The 27608-nt window shown below is 43.2% G+C and overlaps 1 protein-coding gene and 1 non-coding gene across 9 annotated transcripts in view; both read right to left on the bottom strand.

Moving 5' to 3' along the window:
- Positions 1-23624, bottom strand: part of AMBRA1 (autophagy and beclin 1 regulator 1) — a 165091-nt gene extending 141467 nt beyond the window's left edge. For 3 of the 8 annotated variants that reach the window (XM_018059150.1, XM_018059154.1, XM_018059155.1), the window contains exon 1: positions 23376-23624. The gene's annotated coding sequence lies outside the window, so the exon portion shown is untranslated. Of the gene's footprint in view, positions 1-5839; positions 6184-22821; positions 23189-23375 lie in introns of those variants that run through there. The other 5 variants (XM_018059156.1, XM_018059157.1, XM_018059152.1 and 2 more) reach the window with 4 other exon arrangements.
- On the bottom strand, positions 7700-7771 carry TRNAW-CCA. Its single transcript has one exon. It is a non-coding gene; the product is annotated as a tRNA-Trp (tRNA).

The raw sequence follows: 27608 nt of genomic DNA, 5'->3' as shown, positions 1-27608 counted from the left end.
CCAAAATGTAAGCACCGTAGCAGCCTGCTTCTACAGGCACATCCCTGCCTCTACACAGCTCCTGCCTGACTCTTGGAGTAGACTGAATGTGGGAGTGGGGCAGGGAATTGGGGGCAAAGCATCACAAATCTAGGACTGAAAAACAGGGAACAAATTCGGAAGGGAGACGTATCTGGGGACATAAAAATTTCAACTATCACTTGAACTGTGTGCAGCCTGCTAAAGATCCTAGGATATACCAAACTGCTAACTGTGGCTTAAGTCTGCATAGAGAAACTTTAATGTTTAATCTTTTTATCTATAATTTCTAAATAAGAGACAGTGTAGTAGATTTATATATGGGTCCTGACAGGCCAACTGAACCCAGCTCTGCCACTTTCTCGGTGAAAGTGTTCGACACTGAGTCGTGTCAGACTCTCTGCGACCCCATGGACTGTGCGTAGCTCGCCAGGCTCCTATGTCCATGGGATTCTCCATACGAGGACGCTGGAGTGGGCAGCCATTCCCTTCTCCAGAGGAAGCTTCCTGACCCAGCGGCTGAACCTGGGTCTCCTGCATCGCAGGCAGAGTCTTCACCGTTTGAGCCGCCAGGGAAGCCCCTGAGCCACCAGGGAAGCCCATGTTCTCAGTACAAGACAGTTTCTTGGAACAGTTACTGAACTTCCTTGTACTCCAGTTTCATCATCTGTAAAAGGCAGCATGTATATGATAGGATTACCACTAGGATTAAAAGACTTACCAAATGAAAAGTGCTTGCTATTATATAATTCCAGTGCTTGTACCAAATAATACCTTCTTTCTATAATGAAGAATTACAGAATGGCAACAAGAAAAATATATTTAAGGCCACAAAGTCCTATAAACAATCAGCCAGGGACTTCCCTGGCGGCCCACTGGTTAAGACTCTATGTCCCCAATGCAGGGGATGCTGGTTTGATTTCTGGTTCAATCCCTGGTCAGGGAAGATCCCCCATGCTGTGTGGTGCAGCCAAAAATAAATGAATAAATAAGTATGCAATTCTAAGAAAAATACAGCCAAATTAAAGAAAATTATTCTAAGCAAATTGAGACTGCTACTGCAAAGGTCTCCAACTCATTCTGTATCAAAGATACCTTACTACTGTCACCTTTAAAAAATAATTAGAAAATCTCAAGATAGTGGTTAAGACAATAACAACACTTTCATCATCTTATTCATTCCCACTGTCCTCAGCATAAGTAACTCACTTATAATCCTCAGATACACGAAGCCCTAAAAGAACAGGAAGTCACACTGTCAGCGGTGGGTTCAGAACCCAAACCCAGGCAGTCTGGCTCCAGTCCAGACGCTTCATTACTACAGAACACTCCTTACTGCCTGACACAAAACCTCCTATGAGGTCTCTCCTATTTCATGCGCTGGTCTCACATATAGTAGGCCCTCCATCAACGTTTCACTGTCTCAGCATATCAACTGGAAATCAGCCTGCTCTGTATTTTTAATGTTCATTTCCCCAAAGATCAAGGAACTGAAGAATCATGCTGAGGGGAATTCCCTAGTGGTCTAGTGGTTAGACTAGACCTCACTTTCACTCCCAAGGGCACAGGTTCAATCCCCAGTTGGGGAACTAAGATCTCACAAGCTACAGGGTATACCCAAAAAAAAAAGAAAAAAAAAAATCATGTTGAAGAAAAATGAAAAGAAAAAATTCTCACTCCTTCCTTTACAGCAGTTTATTTACATAGTTCCTGGGAGAAAAGGGGACTTTAAAACCTTCAACCAGAAATAAATTTGATAAAGTACCAAATAAAACTACATCATGAAATTCAGTTACTACGTATTTACCCTACAAACCCACCAACTCCATCCAAGTAAGAAAAACTACCTATTAGGAAATAGAGATCGATGCCACAGTAAATTTACTTTTGTAAGGCAACCAGAATAGGACATAAATCTCAAAAAACACAGTCAACAAAGAACGTGAGTGAACAAACTCTGTCATGTCTGTGCATTACCCCTTCATCCAACATGAAGTATGACATCAACACACCTGGCCAAAAGAAACGCGGAGCCTGCGCACAGAGCCCCGTGTCAGCCCCTTCTCATCCACAGAGCAGATGCATGCGCTAGTGGCCACCCTGCACGGCCAGAGCTAGGATTCTCCACACCTGGGTCTGCCTGCCTGGGACAGATCCTCTCCAAGGACAGTCTCCATCAGTTTCTTCTACCCTGCTCCCATGCTGCCCTACCCGTCAAGAAATAAGAACATATCCCTGAACCCGGGCGGACTGTGTGACTTGCGTTGACCACAGAATGTGGCAGAAGTGATGATATGCCAATTCCAGGCCTGGCAACATCCACTTTCACCCTTGGAAACCAATCACCAGGCTGCAAGGGAAATTCAAGACATCACACTGGAGAGAGAGGCCATACAGAGAGGTCCTAGATGATCAGACATTACTCAGAGAGAGGCCACACTGAAGACTATCAAGGTCCCAGACCAATGAGTTGAAACTCTGTTGTGCTGTCTAAGCCAGCCCAGACACCAGCTGAAAACAGACAAGTGAGCGACCCCCACAGATGTGACACAGAGCAGAAGAGCCGACCGGACGAGCCCTGCCCACACTCCTGCCCACAGGGTTGTGAGCAGCAACAAATCATCACTGTCCTAAACCACAAATGTGGAGGTGGTGTGATACTACGGTTTATAATAAGAAAGACACATTTGGTCTTTGTCCTCACTTTTGCACAGATTTCCTAAAACACTTGAAATTTCCTGAGTGAGAGAAATCTGTCATTCATAAGGAGCTTCTTTTAAATTTACAGGTTGACTTAGGGTGGCACCCCTACAAAGCCTCAGGATAGGGCTGGTCACCAGAAAAACCAAGTAATTAGAGGAAAAAGAAAGGGGATTAGGGGTTAGATTGGCCGGGAGATTAAGCACTATAAAAACTATTGAACAAGATTTGATGACCTTCCAGATTGGTGAACACATTCACATGCCAGGAGGGTGATGCACCCCAGTTCTATGAGGACAGAAGCTCCTACGTTTCAGACCCTTCCAGATCTTGCCCTATGCACCTCTTCATCTGGCTGTTCAAACTGAAGTGAAGTCGCTCAGTCGTGTCCGACTCTTTGCAACCCCATGGACTGTAGCCCACCAGGCTCCTCCGTCCATGGGATTCACCAGGCAAGAATACTGGAGTGGGTTGCCATTTCCTTCTCCACGGGATCTTCCCAACCCAGGAATCGAATCCAGGTCTCCCACATTGCAGGCAGATGCTTTAACCTCTGAGCCACCAGGGAAGCCCAATAAACTGCTAAGTGTAAGCTTGAGTTCTGTGAATCACTCTATCAAATTAGTCCAACTCAAGCACGGGGTTACCTCCCACCTATAAGCCATGCATCAGAAGCACAGGTGACAACCTGGGCCTGCAATCAGCATCTGAAGTCCAGGTGGCACAGTTCTGTGGAATCGAGCCCTTCAACTTGCGGGATCAGATGCTATCTCCAGGCAGAGTGTGTCACAACCAGTTAAATCTGCAGAACACCTAGTCGCTGGCTGCTGAGATTTGGAGAAATGCTTGCCAGTTTTGGAAAAAAACACCCACTGAGGTTGTTTTTCCATAGCAGCAGATAACTAAAACACTACCTACCTAATATCCAGTGCACCTAATTCCTTGTTAGGGCTCTTCCTCACTAGACTACAAACTCTGGGACATGTCTATCCCAGTCCAGTCTTAGCCCAGTGCCTAGTACAGAAGAGAGTGAATATGTGTGTATATTTATATCCGGCTATGAGGGAAGCCCAAAGCAAACTCTAAACTGTCATAAAGAGCAACACCTAGGTGAAAAAAAAATGTAGTCAGTTATAGGTGGTGCTGATGGTTCAAGGTTATCAATTCAATTTCTACAAGTCAAATATCTCCAAAACGAGAAAACTTTGTACCGTTAACTAATCTCAACCAGTCATTTTATCATGCACACATCATCAGTCAGGAGAAGGCCAGGCGCCAGAGTATGCACAGGTCAGATCTACCCCCACCACTCCCAACTGGGGGGAAAGAGGGTGGGACCCAAACCTAAAAACTATGTACCCCAGGGAGGACAGCAGCCTTTTGTTAATTTTTATACTCATGTAACGACGCTTCTTTATACTCATATTTGAAACAGGGCACATTCATAACAAAATACAGAAGCAGTGGATTTTCTGAGAGCAGGGCTGGAAATATGTGCTACTGTATATCCCGAGCTTGAGAGTGCTGGACATAAAAGTGATGTGATTTAATGGGTAAAGCTAAGACTAAGAGGTAAGAAGCTTCAATGACTGATTTCCACCAGTGAGGTGTTACATAATCTTGGACAAATCACACTCTATGTATAAAAACTGAAAGTAATAACACCCTCTCCTCCTACCTTAAGGAATAATATCTCTGGAATATCTCAGGAGTTACAAAAACCTCAAGGCACGATTACAACTTTTCAAAGTAAAAGGCAAGTTAGGAACCAACAATAACCAGAATACACAATAATAGGACTTTGCACAAAGATGTCTGGCATGCGCAGCTCTGAAAGTGCGAAGGAAGCTACACTGGCTATGAAGCAGAATCAGAGAGTACCTACCTCTAATTAACCACCTCACATACTAACAGCAACTAATTTGATGGAATCAAGACCTATACAATCAAAATTAATACAAAGCCACTTTATAAGCAGCCAAAGACTAGAAATATTAATAAAATGCTAGTGCAGGACTTCTCTGGTGATCCAGTGGTTGAGAATTCACCTTGCAATGCAGGGGACATGGGTCCAATCCCTTGTCAGAGAATTAAGATCCACGTGCCAAGGAGCAACTAAGCCTGCCTGCCTCAACTAGAGAGTCCGCCCACCGCAATGAAAGATCATGCATGACGCAACAAAGATTCCGCTTGCTGCAACCAAGACCCAACACAGCCAAATAAACTAAACAATTTTTTTAATGTTAACAGAACCTGCACCTGTACTGCAGACATGCACAGCATTTATGTTCAGAATTACAAACACTCTAAAATACAACTGGTCTGCTTCTAGAAAGTTAGACTAAGAGGTTACAGTGAATCAAATACCTGTACAAAGGTTGTCAGCCCAAATTTACCAAGAGATAAGCAAGCAATGTGACCTCTTTTTCTTACATTCACACCCCCCAACAAGCTTTTTAAATATATAAACTCAGTGTAAGGCAGACCACTAAGGGTATATCACAAAGAAGCTGACAACTTTCAAAATGCTCTGAAGATAGGAAACTAAATAAATTCGAGTGATTGTTATTATAATAAAGGGGAGGAACAAAACACCAGCTTTTCTGCTACAGATTTTGCTGACTAGAGGTTCCAAAAGTAACTCACAAGGATGTAACCTAATGTCTGCAACACAGGAAAGTATGCTCAAAAACAAAATATGATCAAAACTGGGAACAGAAAGCTGTAAGACCCAAATTTGAGATTGACAATCTTCCTTATTCTCCCCTCAGAAGAATGAAAAGAAAAGTTTTTAACCTGCAAACTCTTCTGGGGCAAAGAGGGAGCTGAAACCATAAGAACCCCTTCAGGTTCTTGGAAAAACACAGAAAGAAATCACTGAACCAAGAAGAAACTGAAGCTCAACTTCTAAGTCGCAAGCTATCAACAGGACCAGGAAGGCTCCTGCTAAGTGCACAAAAGTGGCAAGAGACTTCCTACTAGCAAAAGAGAGAGAAAGACAAAAAAGAGCAGCTTTCGATGGAAGAAATTTCACGGAGACAAAGACAGCTTAACCACAGAGTCGAGAACGGACCCCAGCTGCTTCAGGCACGCAGGCCTAACGGCTTTGGCAACAACATACCTCTCATCTACAAACAACATTAGGAGGCTGAAGTGGAAGCCGCTTTCAAGTCACGAAGGAGCACGTCTTTCTGTTTTCTGCGTAGTCTTTGGGGACGAGAGAGTCCAGCTCTCCTTCCTGGAGCGCCACACGGTCCCCAGCCGTTCCTGGACACCCCTGGAACCATAGCGACAGCACCGTAACAAAGCTTTGAGGGCTCTCAATCAGGCGTCCTCACAAGCCCAGACGGACAGGATTGCTCACCAGGCAAATGAGAAAACGTACACCTGGAAGAGGCTGAGAAATTCATCCAGGTTTGCAAGATGAGTCAGTAGGCAAAGCAGGATTTGAATTCAGGCTTTGCCTTCAGATAGTATCAGAGCTTGACTCTCAGCCCTTGGCTCAGCAGATACTGCGTTCAGTGTTCTCCAGTGTTAGAGTCAGCCCAGGTCAGGTTCTTGGCTGACTAGAACAGGGAAAGGAAAAATTTCCCTCAAGGCTTCAGGAAAAGGAGAAGTCAAATTATTAAACGCAGAGCTCTTATGCTAAAAGGTCCAGATGCCCCTTCTATCTCGCCAATCACATTCCTCAGCCAATCAAAATAAGGCACTGGATTTTAAGAAACTAGTCGTTTTAAGCTCTGACTGGAAGTTGGACTGCATTTCCCCAAATTTCCAAACAAAAAACACTAAGGGGGACAAGAAAGATGCAAAAGCAATTACAGCCAGCCAGCAAGTGTTTACTGAATATCTAGGCGCCCAGCACTACTCTAGGCGCTGAGGAGCCTAGAGCCAATGAAAGCATTCCTGCCCTCAAGGAGCTTATAAGATTATTTATGCAATAAAAAGTGACACTTTCAAGTACTGATAAATGCTAGGAAGAATATATAAATAGTAATGTTGTTCAGAGGTGACAGATTAAAGGGAGGAAATCAAGAATTCAGAATCATTTCTATTTTTCTATTACTATGAGCCTGAGAAAATATGAATAAGGAGAAACGTTAAAATATTTTCATTCAAATTAATACTACAATATAATCCAACATCACTTCCTATTTTTAAATAACTACATGCTGCTGCTGCTAAGTCGCTTTAGTCGTGTCTGACTCTGTGCGACCCCATAGATGGCAGCCCACCAGGCTCCCCCGTCCCTGGGATTCTCCAGGCAAGAACACTGGCGTGGGTTGCCATTTCCTTCTCCAATGCATGAAAGTGAAAACTGAAAGTGAAGTCGCTCAGTTGTGTCCCACTCTTCACAACCCCATGGACTGCAGCCCACCAGGCTCCTCCATCCATGGGATTTTCCAGGCAAGAGTACTGGAGTGGGGTGCCATTGCCTTCTCCAAAATAACTACATATATATGACTAAATTTGAAATAGCCTTCAAAGGAAGCATTCTTACCTCAAAACTTACAGCAAACTTAAAGCCTTTACGCATATGGCAGTAAGATCCCAATATTTATCCACCAACATTTATCATCCACTGACTGATAAAGATGAGTGGTAGAATGTAACAATACTTTGATGGAACGTTCACTGAATGTTTGCAGCATACCTGACAGCGCTAACTAAGCATTTTTCTACACATTATCTCATTTACTTCTCACAGTGACACTATGAACATCGTGTCCATTATCCCCATTTACAAATCACAAAACTGAGGCTTAGAAAGGTTAAATGATCTGCCCATGTGGAGGGGAGATTCAAATTCAATCAGATGCCAAAGTAGATGCTCTAACCACTCTAAGTAAGTAAGTAAAGTCACTCAGTCGTGTCCGACTCTTTGTGACCCCGTGGACTGCAGCCCACCAGGCTCCTCAGTCCATGGGATTCTCCAGGCAAGAATACTGGAGTGGGTTGCCGTTTCCTTCTCCAGGGGATCTTCCCGACCCAGGGATCGAACCTGGGTCTCCCGCATTGGAGGCAGACGCTTTAACCTCTGAGCCAGCAGGGAAGCCCTACAGCTTCTATACAACAAGCAGTAAACCTCAGACACAGAAAAAACACAACACCCTTTTCATATCTTCACACCTATGTGACAGAGAGTTAATTCAGGAGATAGAGAGAGAAGGAATAACTCTGAATAACTCCATGTCAGAGCACAGGGCTACAGCCGTAATTCCACAAGACCCACAACTTACCCTCCCTATCTACAAAGGAGCTCACCTCACCTGCGCTAACCATTACTTGCCCCCGGTAGGCTGTGTTAATCATTATTCGTCATATACACACAGATCATCCGTTGAAAGAGACAAGGAAAACTACAGTGTTATGATTATTACTGCCTTGATGCTAGAGCAAAACACCAGAAAGTGATGTAAGTAAATTATGTGCACCAAGAATGCAGGGTTTGAGGGACTGCCCTGGCGGTCCAGTGGCTGAGGCTCTGCATTCCCAATGCAGGGGGCCAGGGTTTGATCCCTGGTCAGGGAACTAGACCCCACATGCTGCAACTAAAGAGTCTGCACGCCACAACTAAAGATTTCACACCCCACAAGGAAGACTGAAGATCCCGTGTGCTGCAATTAAGATCTGGTGCAGCCAGGATTAAAAAAAGAAACGTAGCGTTCAGGAATAACTGAACTAGTTGTTTTAACTCTAATTCTCTTTCTTTAAAAAAAAAATTTATTAAAGCAATACATACCATATGACCCAGCAATTGCACTTGGGCATTTATCCAGAGAATGTACATTCACACAAAAAAACTGTACACAAATGTTTATAGCAGCTTTATCTGTAATAGTCAAGAACTGGGGAAAAACTCAGAAGTTCTTCAGTGGGCAAGTCACTAAACGAAACTAAGGCATATCCAAACCTGGGAATACTACCCAGCAATTAAAAAGGATACATGCAACTTGGATGACAGTCCAGGGAATTACACTGCACTGGGGAAAAAAAAAAAAAAACGATCCCAAAGGCTACATTCTGGGAATTCCTTGGTGGTCCAATGGTTAGCGCTCAGTACTTTTCACTGCCTGGGCCAGGTTCAATTCCTGCCTGGAAACTAAGATCCCACAAGCCATGGAGCAGCCCCCCAGCAAAAAAGTTTTAATTAAAAAAAAAAAAGGTTACATACTATATGATTCTATTTACGTGACATTCTTGAAATGGTAAAGGAAGACAGACTTGTGGGATTACAGAGCTGGGGGAGGCAGATACTGGCCGCCTTCCCCGGAGGATATGTTTTCCAGATTCTCTGCACAAAAACTTTACTGCAGCTTTATCGACTGCACTGTCACCTCATGGTGACGTGGAGGTGGGAGTGACCACAAAAGGGCATTGAGACCCTGTGGGATGGAAACGCCTGGCATCTTGACTGCATCACTGGCAGCACTCCGGCTGTTAACAGTGTACTCTGGTTTTCGAAGATGCTACCATTGCCACTGGAGGAAAACGGGTACAGGGCACATGGGATCTATCTCACTGTCATTTCTTAAGACTGCCTGAAACCTAAAACTATCTGTAAACAAAGGCTAATCAGAAAAAAAGGAAAAACAAAACAAAACGAAACAAAAGGTAACACATGCCTCTTGCAACAAGCAAAACAACAGTCTGTGGTCAACAGATTTTGTTTTCTGTATTAAAATGGGATCATATATACTATACGTTAATCTAAAGCCTACCTTCTTTACCTGTTACACAGGGACTCCCCTGGCAGGCCAGTGGCTGAGACTCTGTGTTTCCAATGTAGGGGGTATGGGTTCAATCCCTGATTGAGGAAATAAGATCCTACACGCCACATGGCCAACTTCTTTTTTTAATCACTATATCATAGAGAGCTGGGGGGGGGGGAGCCTTTAAGTGCCAAGCAGGATGGCAAGTAGAGAATATTTTCTGATTGGGGCAAATGTTTCTAATGCTCGCGTGCTGTCGCTGAGTCAGGTGCCTTCAGCGAGAGCACAGTATAGAAGTGGCATTCTAAAGAGATCTGCAGAAATGCAAGGTCTGCAGCAGCTCTTCCAGGATCCTACCCCCTTCTCTGCCTCCTCCAAGTAACCATCCTTATGGGCCCACAGAGGAAGAAATGCTAAATGACTTCTTTTGAGCAAAAACTTGCAAGAGGGGATAATTCTCCCACATACTGAAGCCACAACAAGCTTCCCTGAAAATATATTCCCCCTTCAAGCAGAAGTGCAAAATATCTTGTTAATAACAGTGCAGACTACCACTATTAGGGCTTCATGTTTTGCGTACTCCATCTCCAGAGCCCCTTGCTACCCCTTTGCCATTTTACAGACCAAAAGCTGGCTTGATGTGAAATTACTCGCCCGTGATCAAACAGCCAGTACATGGTGAAGATGGCATTCAAAGCTACAAGTGCTTTCCCCACTTTATCAGATGCTTTTCCAGTTAGCATGTCTGGGGGGACTATATATGTGCCAGGACCTATTATAGGTGACAGTGACAGAGAGATAAAAAACCAACAAATACAACACAGAAAAGGTCTCCAACATCAGAGTTTTCTGAAGGCAGCAGCAGTATACTGGAACTGTAACTGCCATATTGAAACATGGCAAGTGTTATACAAAGTGCTGTGGGTTTTAAAAATCCAACCATCAGCCCCAAAGCAAGAGACACTCTCTCACATTAGCTTCCTTACAATTGTTCTTAGTTTCAGTTCCATTTGGATATTCTACAAGTCACATGTTTCTCTCTGTGATCCTTGGCAAAAGGTGTGCAGTGGCCTTCTATACAAAACACTGCCCCAGACATGCTCAGTATGAACGGAAGCTTGCCAGCTCAAATCAGCAGGAAGCTCCTTAATGCTGTAATGCTTTGAAATTTTGGCAATGAAAAAAAATGAATGTTTTTAATCAAAGCATGGATGTACAGAGTTAAATATGACTTAGACATCACTTTGAATACAGAGTCTTAAAAAGGTATAAACCCACTTGCCCATTTTTATAAGACTCACAAGGGCAGCTCTCAGACAAAAAGCCCAGGTCTCTCAACTCACTGTATGGCATTCCCTTCCACTCTTTCTTCTTTATGGCCAATGAAAACAAACTTAGTGATGTTGAAGTTTTTCTTTTCATCAACGATAGACGCATTCATGAATCAGGTGCAGTTTAAAGACGAACTTTATCACCAACAGGAATGCTAGGCACCCCTGAGATATATACACACAGAGATAAAGGAGACCCTTTACTTCTACCCCACCTACCCTTGGTATGGAAGAAGCTCTTCAGGCATTTGGGCGGGAGATGTTAATACACTAAAAAATTGCCGTCACCCACATACGTCATCAGTATCTTAGCAATAGCTAGTACTGAGGGGATATCTATTGATACTATGAGCCAGGCACTCAAGAGTATTTACATGCTATTCCTTATCCTTATAAACACTCTCAAAAAAGGTGTTATATCGTCATGTATATTGGTGCACACCAGGTTTAAAGAATCCCCAAACCCCACAGCTGCCCAGGGGCCGGGCTAGAATTTAAGCTCTCGAGTCCATGCTCTTCTCCCACTCCACGCTCCCTAGGAATAGAATATCTGTCCTGTCTGTACATGTGGCTGTGACATCGAGCAGCCTCAAACGTCGACATTATTTCTTGAATGGCAATTATGTAATTTAGCCATCTTTTCCATCTTCGGGTTGTCTTAACTAATTTTCTTTCACGATTCCTTGGTGGTCTTCCATGTTTTCTTCCTTTTTTAAGAAGCAAAATCCTTTGTCCAAATGATATCTTATGTGAAAACACTAAAATATAAAACAGATCAAACCAAATATAAAACATAAAATATAAAAATACCATATGTGTGTGTGTGTGTGTGTGTGTATATATATATATATATATATATATATATATATGAAATGTCAACCTGCTTCAGTATTCTTATCTCAGAAACTCCATGGACAGAGGAGCCTGGCAGGCTTCAGTCTGTGGGGTCCCAGAGAGTCAGACATGACTGAGCGCGCGCGCGCACGCACGCGCGCACACACACACACACACACACACACACACACACACACCCGTATGAGAACCAATGAAGCCGCACCACATGATTTTCGTAAGAGCCCTGAGATCCCTCATGAGGCATCACTTTTTCTTATCCTTTACAACAGAGATGTTGCCATCCACCTTATAGGTTTCTTATGACTACTAAGTGAAGGAACAAATATAAACTTCCCAGAATACGGTAAGTATTCAAAAGTTGGCTCCCCTCTCTTTTATCCTGCAGAGGTAATGGTTGTTGCCAATTCAAGAAAGCTCAATTTGATGGTATTTTCAGTAGCAGAGACATAAACAAGTAAATGCTCCCATAGCTCAACTAAAATAAATAACCTAGCAAACCTTTCATTAAAGAGACCAACGGTAATACTCCCTCCCAGCCAAGTTTCCAGTCAATGACCCATGGATCTCAGAGCACAACTATCCTAGCAGACCTGAGATACCCTATAAGGCACCATAACACAGACCAAAAGTGTCACGCAAATGAGTTAGTGTTGTTCTAAGCACCTTAAATTTGGCACTTCCTGAGCTGAGCATATAAATTGGCAACTTAATACTGCATTTAATGAGTAATTTTATGCTTATGTTCTACAACAGAATCTAATGTTCATTTTGCCCATCTTCTGGCTCCTATTCCTCCAAGCACCACAAAAATGGGCCGATCTCATGGGCACCTTCACCCAGGCAACATTAACCTGGCCCTTCCTAAAGTCGCCACTAAGAATCTACCGCCTCATGGATGAACCTATTTGCAGGGCAGGAGTGGAGACACGGAGGTAGAGAAGGGGCCTGTGGACAGAGGGGGAGCGGGGGAGGGTGGGAGGAAATGAAAGAGCTGCACTGAATTACATATGTTACAGTGTGTAAAAGTTACAATGTGTCAAACAGACAGCTAGTGAGAAGTTGCTACACAACACAGAGAGCTCAGCCCCAGTGCTCTATCTGACCTAGTGAGGCGGGATGTGGGGGTGGGAGGGCGGCTCTAGAGGGAGGTGATATATGGGTATACTCACGGCTGGTTCACGCTGCTGAGGGACAGAAACCAACACAACATTGTAAAGCAATTATCCTCCAATTAAAAATACATTTAAAAAAAGAATCTATTCTCTTAGTCTGCTACTGAAAACGTGCTCCCTTTTCTGTATGCATAGCAGGAGACTAAGTCCATTTTCACAGGAAAAAGGTTCTCAGTCCCAATCTAAGCCCGACCAACAACTCTCAAATCACCAACTTTATGGAAACTGCAGGTGTTGGCTTTGATCCCTACAGCTTAGGGAAGAATCACAACAATAATACATCATACCATTATGAAAAGGCTAATTTATAATAAAGAACACATCCCTAAGCATTCAACATGTGAGCCAAGAAGGTTCAGAATGCTAATCTTCTATTTCACCAGGAGACCTTGAGCAATTCACCTACTGTGTAATGATGATTTCTTCATAAGGAAAATGAAAATATACTCATTAAAATGCCAGCAACACTGCCTGATTAACCATCACACTACTATTTCCTGGGGTTAACAGGGACCTCAGCAAGTCATCTTTGTCATTGCCCTCATTTCTTAACAAGCCCACACCGACATCATCCTAGAAAGATCTTTACGAAGTCTTTGGGAAAGATATTTCACAACCCTTCTTGGTTAACATGAAAGTATCTTGTAGTCAGGAAGTTCTTTCTAATTTGTAATCAATATCCCTTCTGTTGCAATTAAAACACATCTCCTCTTGTCTTGTCCACTATGGAAAGAGAACATCTGCTTAACACCACCTGAACAACATCCCTTCAAGAGATTATAAAATATAGGAAGCCTATTTCAAACAACTTCATGTAAATGCAACATGGCTTTAAATGGGTCACCTAGACAAAGGACATAATTAAGAGCCTTAAACTACCAGTTCCATCACTGACTTGCTCTGAAGATGATAGGAAGTTAAAACCATGCAGACGCTGTACCTCAATTATGCCATCAGTAAAATGCAAAGAATAAAAACCAGTAACGGAGAACTCAGTTCCTGAAAAAGTTAAACATACAGGAAAGAGAGTCTCAATCCCAATCTAAGCCAACAACTCACAAATCACACACTCTCTACAGAAACCACAGGTGTTGGCTTTGATCCCTACATTTCAGAAAGAATCATTAACAATTACATTAGCATAGGGCTCTGCAATTCCACTCCCAGGTATATACCCAAAACAACTGAGAAAAGTACACACACATTCATGTTTACAGTAGCCCTATTCATAATATTCAAAGGTGGAACCAGTCCAAATGTCTGTTAACAGATGAATGGATCAACAAATTATGGTGGGTGGGGGTGGGTGTGTGTGTGTGTGTGTGTACAGAATGCAGACTGTTGGGTTTCAGGGGGAGAAAAAATTTTTAAAAACTGCTCAACTGGGAAGAGGATTTACTTTGGAATGATGGAAATGTTTTGAAACTAGACAGAGGTAGAGGTTGCAAAATATTATGCAAATGCCACCGAACTGTTCACTTTAAAATGGTTAATTTTGTGTTATGTGAATTTTACCTCGATAAATTATTTTAAAAGAAAAAAAAAACTGCTAGGAGAACTAACGGGCACAATTACCATAAAATCCTTAGCCTTTCCCAGGAAAGTCATCATACAAAACTCTAGGTAGAATAGTAGCCAAAATGTTTAATATTACCTCAATAAACCCAATTAGACTTTGAGTAGAGAGTGTGTAAAAGGCAAGCAAAGCAGAAACTGAAATAAAGTCTATAGTCATAATTACACAGCATCCTACATAGAAAGAAGAGTCAATAACCAGGTGAATGACTAAAGAGAAATAAAATAAATAACCAAGCATATCAGCTAATTAGCTATGGAATGAGCTTTAAAAAACCAATAATACTGAAGTACAAAAGACCCACTAGGTAGGGAGTAAGACAGAAAGGCTAATGATCGCAAAGCTGAAAAGTACCTAAGCCTTAAACTCTGAGGCCACATATAAAGACCATGAGAATCGTTATCTCATCATTGCAAATCTCCTCATTCCCTCTCCCCTTTCTGCTTTAATACAACTTTTTTGCAAGACACCAAGGTTAAAGCAGCCAAGGACACCAAAATGAAATGGGATGGTTCCTATGCTCCTGGACGTTCTAATGGTACTTCTTTAAGTCTTACTTTAAAAAAAAAATTTATTCATTTATTTGACTGCATCACGTCTTAGATGTGGCATGAGGGATCTAGTTCCCTGACCAGGGATCAAACCCAGACCCCCAGCATCGGGAGCCTGGAGTCCAACCACCAGGGAAGTCCCAAAGTCTTACTTCTTATAGGAAAACAGACATGCTAATCATCAAAGTACACCAACCATCTCCACTTCCTCCCTTTTCACTTCTTCAACGCTGTTCTTGCTACGATCATCAGTGATCTCTATTTTGCTAAATCAAACAAAATATAGGGGGTCACTTCCTCTTTGAAACATGCTCCTCTCTCAGTTTTTGAGATTTCCTCTGAAATTCCTAGGAGCTTGGTGCTGAGAGATCTCCTAATCCTAGTCTTGGACACCTTTCGTCTGGGTAAATGCATCCATTTTCCTTAACCCTAACTACCTATATACCACGGGCATCCAGGTTTATTTCCAGCACCACTTCTAAGCATTAGCTCAGTAACAGCTTACTTGATGTCTCCATTTGTATTATTTCACAGATAACCCACACTGAGCACGACTGAAATTGAGGCCTCCCCTCAATTTTCCTAATAGTTGGAATCTCCTCCTCCTCCTATGCTTCCATCTCAGAACTAGCAATTTAATCTACCTAGATACTCACACCCGAAATCTGGGAATCCCACCTGATAGCTCTCTCTTCCCACATATCCAATCCATCATTAAGTCTTCCTGTTCTCATTCTAAAATATCTACTGTTATCTACCTTCCTCCATCTCCTATGCCTACAGCCTAATCCAAACCATCACCATTCTTTGCCTGGACCACTGCACATGCGCGCGGGCTAACCTGCTTCAGTCGCTTCCAACTCTTTGCGACCCCATGGACTGTACCCCGCCAGGCTCCTCTGTCCAAGAGATTCTCCAGACTAGAATACTGGAGTGGACTGTCATGCCCTCCTCCAGGTTAGACTTCCCAACCCAGAGATCCAACCGGTGTCTCGGGTGTGTCCTGCGTTGGCAGGTGGGTTCTTTGCCACTGGGAAGAACTACCACTAGCTCTTTACCACTAGTGCCACATGGGAAGCCCCTGCTGCTGCTGCTGCTGCTAAGTCACTTCAGTCGTGTCCAACTCTGTGCGACCCCATAGACAGCAGCCCACCAGGCTCCCCCGTCCCTGGGATTCTCCAGGCAAGAACACTGGAGTGGGGTGCCATTTCCTTGGGAAGCCCCTGGACCCCTATAAATCACCCTAATTATTAGACGTCCCCCAACTTCCTCCTCTTCCAGATTTTCCACAATTTCCAATTTTTTCCCTCAAAGATTTCCAAAAATTTCCACAATGTAGCCAGAATAATTTTTAAAAAATCATGTATTAGGTCACAACACTTAAAACCTTCAAAGGCTTCCAATTATACTGAGGGGGAAAATACAGCATCCTTGACACAGTCCTGCCTAAGTCTCTCTCTTCTCCCTATGCCCCCATTCTCCCTCCCGCTCACTGCATTCAAACCACACCAGGCGTCTTTCGGGTTCTCCAACGTGCCAAGTTCTTTCCCACCCCAAGGCTTTCACGCATACTATTCCCTTCCACTCCCCTTTCGTCCTTCTCAGGTCCGCCTAAACCTCACTTCTTCAGAGAAATCTCCCCCAAGGCTCCAATATAATTCATGCCCCCCACTATAATCCTTTTTACTTTTCCATCATAAAACTCTGCACACTATATAATTATATATTTGTGTATTTTTTGTTTGCTGTCTCTCTCCGCCTCTGGATCACCCTCTCCATAAGGGCATAAACAGTATGGTTGTCCCTCCCCCCCACTGTAGTCCTGGTATAGCAGCAGTAATTTAGAGAGTTTAGAATTGTTTAAAGTAGAATCAGAATAATTTAGGGATCAGGAGTGGGGGAGCCAGGGTGCTTGGATTCAAATCCTGGTTCTGCCCCTTTCGAGCTCCATAACCTTGAGCCAACTGCCTAAGCTCTCTGTGCCACCATGTCCATATCTGTAAAATGGAGAGAGCCAAAGCCCCCACACCATCAGGCTGTCCTAAGAATGAAGAGAGTCAGTGACGCAGCACATCAAGGACAGCACCTGCTGCGAAGTGCTTCAGTGAGCGCGGGCTCTGACCACCGCCACAGACCACCACCACAGAGGCATTCGGGAGACACTCCCTGCATGAGTGACTGGGAAAAGACTTTACTATCATCTTAACAGGCTTTTGTAAATGATACAGCAGGAATCTTACAGAGATTTGGAGATAAAGACATGAACAGTTAACGCAAAGACTGAAGAAACCTCAAGTTTATAATGGCATAAAGCGATAAGAGTAATTTAAAAAAACTAACTTGACTGGACGCTCAGTCTTCATAGCTAAGCAAAAACACAGTTCACTTTTCCATAAATTTACCCAAGGAGACTTGGTAGCTTTGACTTTTCCCTAAAGTATCACCCTCTTCCACAACTTTAATCATTCTCTTCAAGATCCTTCAAGCACCAACCACAGTCCAAAATATATGGTAAAATTCATCTAACTTTACTAGATACTAGTATTAGTTGAAATATTAGATACTGATATTTTCTACCTGTTTTGCAAAGAAGTGTTTTTCTGTTCCTAAAATAGCTCTGGACTGTTTTGCTACATATATTACAAAATCCTCCAAGTTTTGCCATCTATCTTGTATCTGGAATCCTTTCAAACACTGTTGCTTTGGTGGTTTCCTCCTTTCCAGCAAAGGCTCATCCTCTTACTTTAAGTTATTCAGAAGGACGCTGAGGGGAAGGAGGGACAATTTATGTGCTTTGTCCCTTATTCCTAATTCTCATTCAAGCTTTCTCAAAAGACCCTGAACTTCAATCTCTGCATCACTATTATCTGTTCTGCTTTTGAAAAACATATAGTCTTCAGCTCGCTGTAATGATACTGAAAACAATCTGACAGCTGGAGAGTACAGTGAGATGTGCTATTCTAAACGCTGCACGTATGTCAACGCAGCTAATTCTCACAACCACCGTCTGATGTTCTACAGATGAGGGGAGGCACAGGGAGGTTAAGTAACTTGCCCAAGTCACAGAGCTAGTAAGTGCTGGCACTGTGATTTGGACTCGGACTGCCTGCCTTCAGTCAGGACCACAATGCTATTATTCCAAGAGTTTGGCGAGACACGTTCTTCTGCCTTGTTTCCACGGGTCAGCTAGACTGAAAACTCCGATTCTCTCCCCCAAATCAAGGACACATGTAAATCCTCTCCAACTTGGCAAAATTTCAGATGTTTCATTATATCATTGGCATATATACCTACAGCAACGTAATTTTGGTTCATGGGAGAATATACATTCTATCCTGGGAAGTAGAAATAAACAAACAATGAAATCATGAAATGTGAAATTTGCCTGAGTTAATTCTGCAGACATAAATATGATTCCAGTGAGTAGCTAAAAAAATGTTTGCAAAATGCTTTTAATTTCTTGAAGGGAAAGTACCAAACAAGATTGTAGGTATTATTATTAATATATACACACTCAACAGCAGCCTACATTTTCCCTCTCCTAATTTCACAATTCTCCTAAGTCTCTCCCTCTGCGAGCGTGCCAAGTCGCTTCAGTTGTGTCCAACTCGTATGCGACCCCATGGATTGTAGCCCACCAGGCTCCTCTGTCCATGGCATTCTCCAGGTAAGAATACTGGAGTGGGTTGCCATACCCTCCTCCAGAGGATCTTCCTGACCCAGGCAGGGATAGAACCTGAGCCTCCTGTTGCTCCTGTATTACAGGCAGATTCTTCCCTGCTGAGTGATAAGGGAAACCCCAAGTCTCTCCCTTTACATAAAGCTAAATACTTCAGTTTATTCCCTGCTATGAACATATGAAGGCCCGTACACAGTTTTCAAATTCACTGAACTCAACTTTCAAAGAATAGCTTTTTTTGGGAAAAAACTAATAAATGGAAACTGTAAAAAGTAAAAATTAAAATTCAGTAGTCAAGCATCCTGGATATTCATTAAGTCACGGTTATCCTTTACTAAGCCAAATCCAGTGTTATCATACATTAACAGACAAACATTACATACAGCAATCTACGAAGACTTCCATTGTAATGGCAACAGTAGAACTTTAATTCACTGAATCGTGGTATGTTGTGATTGCAACTTTTTAGGGGACTTAGTGTCAACTCCCACAAACGCCCAATGCATTCCTCATGCCTTCATCTCTCTCTCCCCCTCAGCCCTTGTCTGTTTCCTTTACAGCACAGCCTAAATTTCAATCTTTATCAGATACCTGGTCAATTCTGCTCCCCACTCAAATTAATTCCATCAGGTCAGGAACACTCATGTCTTACTTTTGTACCCCAGCATCTAATGCGCCTTCCATAATTATTTGTTAGATGAATAAAAGTCTGAAAAGGTAAGGCTTGAAACATACAGCTGCAATCAAGAAAGAGTTCCAAAAGGTCTGACTGGAGTATTTCATACCTCAGGACAAAAACACAGTACCACAACAATGCTCAGTGAAGAAAGGAGAAAGTTTAGGTGAAGAAGTGAAGATTATCAACCCTAAGAGCAAAGGAAGAGACAGAGAACAAGCCAGAAAAGGCTACACTCATCCACAAACAAGCCAGGACTAACTGGAATAGAGGCAGTCACAGGCAGCACCTAAAACTTCACTCCCTCGCACTTCCAAGGACATGCTCGTTGACACAAACACATTAGTAAGCTTCTCCAGGGCACTTAATGTTTGTTGCTTCTATTTTCCATGACTGTCAGGCACAATGCTGCCTTCAAAGAAGCAAGCGGACTGAGAACCCAGACGACATCAAGTCATTGTTGCTGCAAGACTGCACGGACGTTAACATTGGAAGAGCACCTTATCTTTTCAAAGCAGCTTCGTGTATCTTTTTATCAACAGAAGTTATTACAATAGTAGCATTATCTTTGCCATTCTTTCAATACAGACACATAAAAGCACTCAAAGCCTTGAATTTGAGTCCTGCCTCTGCTACACATGTGCTGTGTGATCTGGGACAAATCATCTACTTCTCTGTGATCTGAGTATGCATGGGGAAAATAACATGTACCTTCAAGGACTGTTCTGAGCATTAAGTGAGATTAACACTTGCAAAGAACACGACACAGTAATGCTCAATAATGGAAAGTAACCTTCCCTATGGCCTCCTTAAATAGTCTGTATAAGATTTCTCAGCTAGCAACATGGTAAACCCAGGACTTAAACCCAGGCCGCCTGATTCCTTAATCTGTTTTCTTCCAGCCACACTGCTTTGGCAGACTGCCGCATACTGCTGCTGCTGCTGCGAAGTCGCTTCAGTCGTGTCCGACTCTGTGCGACTCCATAGACGGCAGCCCACCAGGCTCCCCCGTCCCTGGGATTCTCCAGGCAAGAACACTGGAGTGGGTTGCCATTTCCTTCTCCACTGCCGCATACTACTGACACATAAATATATTGACAATAACTGATCACAAAATTTTTATCTATCAGTAACTAATTTTAGCTTCGAGAAAAAGGGACCAAAAAACCTGATCTAATTAACTCGGGGGGAGGAGGGGTTTGAAAATATAAAACATCAATTATATCCCCAAGCCGCAGCAGAGGTGGTACCACAGCACTTCCGTACAAACAAAAAAATATGACAAGAAACAGAAAGTTCTCTCTGGGTTTATGAGGAACAATTGGAGAAAGAAACAAGCATGACTATGATTAAAGGAACTTAAAAAACCTTAGGTTTTTTTTTTTTTTTTGGTAAACCAAACCACTGGGCAAAAAGATTTGCATCCCATTCCAAAATAACTTGATCAGGGCTGAGAAGTATCTTTAAAAAAGAGAACGCAGTGTACGAACAACAAACTGTTTCTTCCAAGTCTTTTAAGAGTTAGATAAATGAGAAGACTGAGATTAAACCACCAATGTAAATTGTCAACATTCATGAAGGTCCTTGAAGACCATAAATGTTTGGATTCAGTATTAATAAGCAGCATAAAGGAGTGTGATCAAAAGGATAAAAGTTTCATAAGTAACCTAACACAACTTGAAAATATTTTGAAAATTATACAGTATAAAACTAAGCTATTATTCTGTTAATAAAAATAACCAACTGCTTTCAAGTGATATATATATAACTAGTCTTTTTCAAGTGGTATACATAACTCCTTTCAGGATAAGTTCTAAAAGACATTCAAAGAAGTTCACATCTTTAACAATCCCCAAGAACTTTCTTACTAAAAGAGAAGACAGAATAATTCAGCCACATTCGGAATTTGTAAATTCTGAAAAGGCCAGAAGAGAGCTTGACCTGACATTAGCAGAACACAAGATCTAACCCAGAAAGGTAAAAGTTGAGTGAACATCTACCACAAAGCAGGGGGAAGCTGATAAGAAGCTCTATCCCTTTCCACCACAACCAAATTCCTGGTCCTCTTCAACTCAACTTAAACCTCTGCTAATTACTTTCCATGGAAGCATAACAAAATACCCCAAAATTTCTTCCTGACACTTACAGCGAATTTCATTTCTTATTTAGCATTCATCAGGAGCCACTAACTCTAAATTCTATGCAGAACCTATCAATCTCCAGGGGAATATGTCCCTCCCTTCTCTAAATTCTTTGCTGTCATTGTTCAGTAAATTGTGTCTCTTTTGCAACCCCATAGACTGTAGCCTGCCAGGCTCCTCAGGCCATGGGATTTCCCAGGCAAGAGTATGGGAGTGGTTTGCCATTTACTTCTCCAGAGGTTCTTCCCAGATCAGGGATCGAACTGGGGAAGCCCTCTAAATTCTTTTCTCCGATATTAAATTCTCTTCTGTCATAGAAACTTTTTCAGAGAACACACATTAGCCTAACTTCCCAATATAGATTCTCCATAAAGACAGTCTAATGACTCTTCATTAATCTCTTCCAGGGAGCACTCAGGATCTGGCAATTAGGAAATCACTCAAGATCAAGGGCCCTACATTTAAATCCTGCTGACCTCACTAAAATGATGATGATAATGATAATACAAAGAAAAAACAATAATCCTTCCAAAAGTCATGTGAGAAGTCTAAATTTGTTAAAGTACATAGACTTGTATAGTCTCACTCCAAGGACTACAAATTTAGTCTCTTCTCCCTTAAGAAAACCCAACTCCTACTGATTCTAAATTTGTACTATGGAAATACTTATTCAACCTAGAATGACCTCTAGGTTGATTATTTTTTTCAACAAAGAAATTACACAAATTAGAATCATGCCACTAAATCCAATGAAAATAAAACGAGGAAGAACATTTAGTCTCCAAAGTTTCCGGGCTAGGAGAGAAAAGGAAAAGATAATGGAGTTCCCATATTTAAACTTTCGATTTAAATATATCAATATTTGAATGATTTCTACACATAGCCTTTTAAACTCTAGTATATGCAGTAACTAAGTCACTAATGAAATACACAACACCGGCACAAAAGCGACTCCTTAGGTTTTATTTGGATTCTTCCTAGAAAGCAGTCTCTCAGGACAAATATCTGACTTCAAAATCTTGACCATCCTCTTCAGGACATTAAGTACTTAACACCACAGTTGAAAGACTTCCAGTGAGAAACAGGCTGAGGAAGGAGACAGAAAGTATCAACGCGAAAGTAAACCAGACAGCAAACAAAATTTTACGTCAAGAAACAAAAAGAAATTGTCATGACTCCTCCCGCTAAAATGATACAGACTTTCAAAGCAAAACCAGCCGCAAGGCTGCGTGTTCCCTTTACTTCTGAAGTCTAAAGGGACGGAATTTACCTATATTCCTCGGAAGGAGGGACTAGAGAGACGATCAAACGACAAATCACTATGTGGATAAAATGACGGGTTAAGTATGGCGGGGGGCGGGCGGGAGGGACACACAGTGAACTGGTAAACAACGAAAAAATGAACTCACGGTGCATTTAAAGATCTCTGCTGGATACGGGGAAAGTCACGTCCCAAATGAACCTGTTTCCCTACCCAAAAAAAGGCGAGAACGTGACACTTGGCTCAGAGGAACCGGAGGGCCCTGCGGCCTCAAGCCTCCACCTAGTCAAGGGTCCCTTCGAAGGCCGGACTCGGAGAGTGTCCCCCAGTACAACTGAGTCGTGACACCCGGAGCCTTTGGGGGGCGGGAGGCCAAAGCGCGCAAAGCTCTATCCGTTCCTGGAAAGCGGCTTCCCCCAAACACTGGGGGTACCGACACCCTCCCCGGACCCAACGAACCCTCCCTCCCGGGCCACTCCAGGCGGCAACCCCAGCATCCCTCCTTCCTTCCGGCTTCTCCCTCCGCTGCCAGCCGCCTCTCCGACCGCGCCCCCGAACGCCGCCGCCGTGTAGCTCCTCCTCTGCCCGAGTCTCCGCGGCCGACCGGCCCTCCCGCCCACCCACCCGCCGGCGCCAAGGTCTTCCGAACCCGGCAGCCGAAGGATGCCGGGCCGGGGCCTCCCAGGCTCCTCCTGGGCCTACCTGCAAGGCGGGCGGGGGCTCGGTTTGCAGCCCAACGGGTGGACTGAACCGCGCACTAGAAGGAGAGGCAAGAAGGAAGCGAGGGGTCCGCTCCGCCGACCGGCGGGAGAAAGCAGCCTGAGCGCGGGGGCCTCGCGGACAAGACAGCCTTCGACCCGGCGCCGCCGCCGCCGCCGCCGCCGCCGCCGCCGCCGCTCGGGAGACATCAAGCGAGAAGACGGCGCAGGAGATCACCGAATAGACGAACGCCCCAGACCTCAAAGGAGGAGCGCCCAAGCAATCGTTCAGGGAACCGCAGTCGAGCGTCGAGAAGCAGCTTCGCTCCAACTCCCGGTCCGGCTCCTGTCCAAGGCGTAAATAAACGAACCCAGATCATAAGCCATGGCGTCGGAGTAGACTAGGCTTCTGCCATTTTCTGTGTCGAGTGCGGGCTAACTCGTTTAGAGAACCGGCATTTCTCTTGAGAATGTTGAAGAGCAAGTCATTGTATGATAACACTTTGTTACTTAACTGTAATTCAGCGACTACCTTATGAACTCTCAACAGTATTTATCCCACCTGAGCCAACAGGCACAGAGAGAATCCAGGCTGAGGAACAAATAATCTCTATTCAAGCTCCAGTTAGCTCCCATAAGCATAGCTGAGAAAAGCTGGGAACGTTCAGGGTTGTGTAGTCTGATCTTACGGCAGGAAATATAATACACATACTGCTTTTATTTTATTGCAAAGGCCTAAAACCACAGGCGTGCTTCTTAATAATACAAAATAACCAATAGTCTCTTTGGGTTCTAAATTCAACAAAGTGTTATCGTCACAACTATGGCCTTTTTTTGAACTCTCTTAGTAGACAGACTAACATGGTCAGCACAAATACGGTAATATGTTCATTCCAAGCATAATTTAATAAATCATATAGATCACCACAGTATGGATTACCAACTGTGAGCAATAATAATTTATCTTACCCACAAGCTGGAATCAAGATTGCCGGGAGAAATATCAATCACCTCAGATATGCAGATGACACAACCCTTATGGCAGAAAGCAAAGAGAAACTAAAAAGCCTCTTGATGAAAGTGAAAGAGGAGAGTGAAAAAGTTGGCTTAAAGCTCAACATTCAGAAAACGAAGATCATGGCATCTGGTCCCATCACTTCATGGTAAATAGATGGGGAAACAGTGGAAACAGTGTCAGACTTTATTTTGGGGGGCTCCAAAATCACTGCAGATGGTGACTACAGCTATGAAATTCAAAGACACTTCCTCCTTGGAAGAAAAGTTGTGATCAACCTAGTAGCATATTCAAAAGCAGAGACATTACTTTGCCAACTAAGGCCCTTCTAGTCAAGGCTATGGTTTTTCCAGTAGTCATCTATGGATGTGAGAGTTGGACTGTGAAGAAGGCTGAGCACCGAAGAACTGATGCTTTTGAACTGTGGTGTTGGAGAAGACTCTTGAGAGTCCCTTGGACTGCAAGGAGATCCAACCAGTCCATTCTGAAGGAGATCAACCCTGGGATTTCTTTGGAAGGAATGATGCTGAAGCTGAAACTCCAGTACTTTGGCCACCTCATGCGAAGAGTTGACTCATTGGAGAAGACTCTGATGCTGGGAGGGATTGGGGGCAGGAAGAGAAGGGGACGACCGAGGATGAGATGGCTAGATGGCATCACTGACTCGATGGACGTGAATCTGAGTGAACACCAGGAGTTGGTGATGGACAGGGAGGCCTGGAACTGAACTGAAAACAAAAGAATGTGATCATCTTCCAAAACAAAAAGTTTTAATTTATTTATATTCCCATGAAGTCCTTGGATATATCCTATAATCAGTTATAGTCGCTCAGTTGTGTCCGACTCTTTGCGACCCCATGAATCGCAGCACGCCAGGCCTCCCTGTCCATCATCAACTCCCAGAGTTCACTCAGAGTGGCATCCATTGAGTCAGGGATGCCATCCAGCCATCTCATCCTCGGTCATCACCTTCTCCTCCTGCCCCCAATCCCTCCCAGCATCAGAGTCTTCTCCAATGAGTCAACTCTTCGCATGAGGTGGCCAAAGTACTGGAGTTTCAACTTTAGCATCATTCCTTCCAAAGAAATCCCAGGGTTGATCTCCTTCAGAATGGACTGGTTGGATCTCCTTGCAGTCCAAGGGACTCTCAAGAGTCTTCTCCAACACCACAGTTCAAAAGCATCAATTCTTCGGTGCTCAGCCTTCTTCACAGTCCAACTCTCACATCCATAGATGACTACTGGAAAAACCATAGCTTTGAATAAGACGGACCTTAGTCGGCAAAGTAATGTCTCTGCTTTTGAATATGCTACTAGGTTGGTCATAACTTTTCTTCCAAGGAGGAAGTGTCTTTGAATTTCATGGCTGCAATCACCATCTGCAGTGATTTTGGAGCCCCCCAAAATAAAGTCTGACACTGTTTCCACTGTTTCCCCATCTATTTACCATGAAGTGATGGGACCAGATGCCATGATCTTCGTTTTCTGAATGTTGAGCTTTAAGCCAACTTTTTCACTCTCCTCTTTTACTTTCATCAAGAGGCTTTTTAGCTCCTCTTCACTTTCTGCCATAAGGGTGGTGTCATCTGCATATCTGAGGTGATTGATATTTCTCCTGGCAATCTTGATTCTAGCTTGTGTTTCTTCCAGTCCAGAGTTTCTCATGATGTACTCTGCATATAAGTGAAATAAGCAGGGTGACAATATACAGCCTTGACGGACTCCTTTTCCTACTTGGAACCAGTCTGTTGTTCCATGTCCAGTTCTAACTGTTGCTTCCAAATCTGCATACAGATTTCTCAAGAGGCAGGTTAGGTGGTCTGGTATTCCCATCTCTTTCAGAATTTTCCACAGTTTCTTGTGATCCACACAGTCAAAGGCTTTGGCATAGTCAATAAAGCAGAAATAGATGTTTCTCTGGAACTCTCTTGCTTCTTCCATGATCCAGCAGATGTTGGCGATTTGATCTCTGGTTCCTCTGCCTTTTCTAAAACCAGCTTGAACATCAGGAAGTTCACGGTTCATGTATTGCTGAAGCCTGCCTTGGAGAATTTTGAGCACTACTTTACTAGCGTGTGAGATGAGTGCAATTGTGCGGTAGTTTGAGCATTCTTTGGCATTGTCCTTCTTTGGGATTGGAATGAAAACTGACCTTTTCCAGTCCTGTGGCCAGTCCTGAGTTTTCCAAATTTGCTGGCATATTGAGTGCAGCACTTTCACAGCATCATCTTTCAGGATTTGAAATAGCTCTACTGGAATTCCATCACCTCTACTAGCTTTGTTCGTAGTGATGCTTTGTAAGGCCCACTTGACTTCACATTCCACGATGTTTGGCTCTAGATGAGTGATCACACCATTGTGATTATCCGGGTCATGAAGATCCTTTTCGTACAGTTCTTCTGTGTATTCTTGCCATGTCTTCTTAATATCTTCTGCTTCTGTTAGGTCCATACCATAATAATTTTTTCTATTTATTCTTTCGATCTCACCATGTGGCTTGAGGGATTTTAGTTCCTCAGTCTGGGATTGAACCCAAGCCATGGTGGTGAAAGTGTGGAGTCCTAACCACTAGAGGGCCAGAGAATTCCTCTACATAATTTGTGTTTAATTTAAGCAGAGATACAATAGCATTATTGTTTTGCATTGTATCATTTCCCTATTAAAGCCTTTAATAGTTGTTACTTTAAACGATTGCACAATATTCTGTTGAGAAGATTTACTGACCATGCTCCCCATTTTGAATATGTATGTTACTTCCAAACATTTTCCCTGTAATTGCATCTCCTGCAAAGAGGCAGCTATAATCTTATTATTTATGATTAGGACCTACTACACATAAACAAAAAGAGCAAGGAAACAAGGCAGAGGTTTATTTCTCTGTCACGTAAAAGAAATCCAGAGATGCACAGCCTACAGTAAGGTGCGGCCGCTCAGCATCAGGGACCAGGCTTCTATCTTGCTGCTGTGACATCTTCAATAAGTGGTTTTCATCTTAGGTCCAAGACAGCTGCTCAAGCTCTAGCTATCATGTCTACATTCCAAGCAGCAGGAAGCTCAAAGAGGAAAGGCATGTCTCCTAGCCATAAGGACACATCTTGAAAATAGCACAGAACATTTCCACTTACATTCCACTGGCCAAAATAGAGTCACATAGCCACACCTAACTAGGAATTTGTCTTTACCCTGGGAAGCCATGTACCCATGAAAAGTCAGGGGCAAGAGG

This window comes from Capra hircus, chromosome 15 (genome assembly GCF_001704415.2).
Source record: "Capra hircus breed San Clemente chromosome 15, ASM170441v1, whole genome shotgun sequence".
Classification (NCBI taxonomy): Eukaryota; Metazoa; Chordata; class Mammalia; order Artiodactyla; family Bovidae; genus Capra; species Capra hircus.
This window is presented reverse-complemented; position numbering and strand designations above follow the sequence as displayed.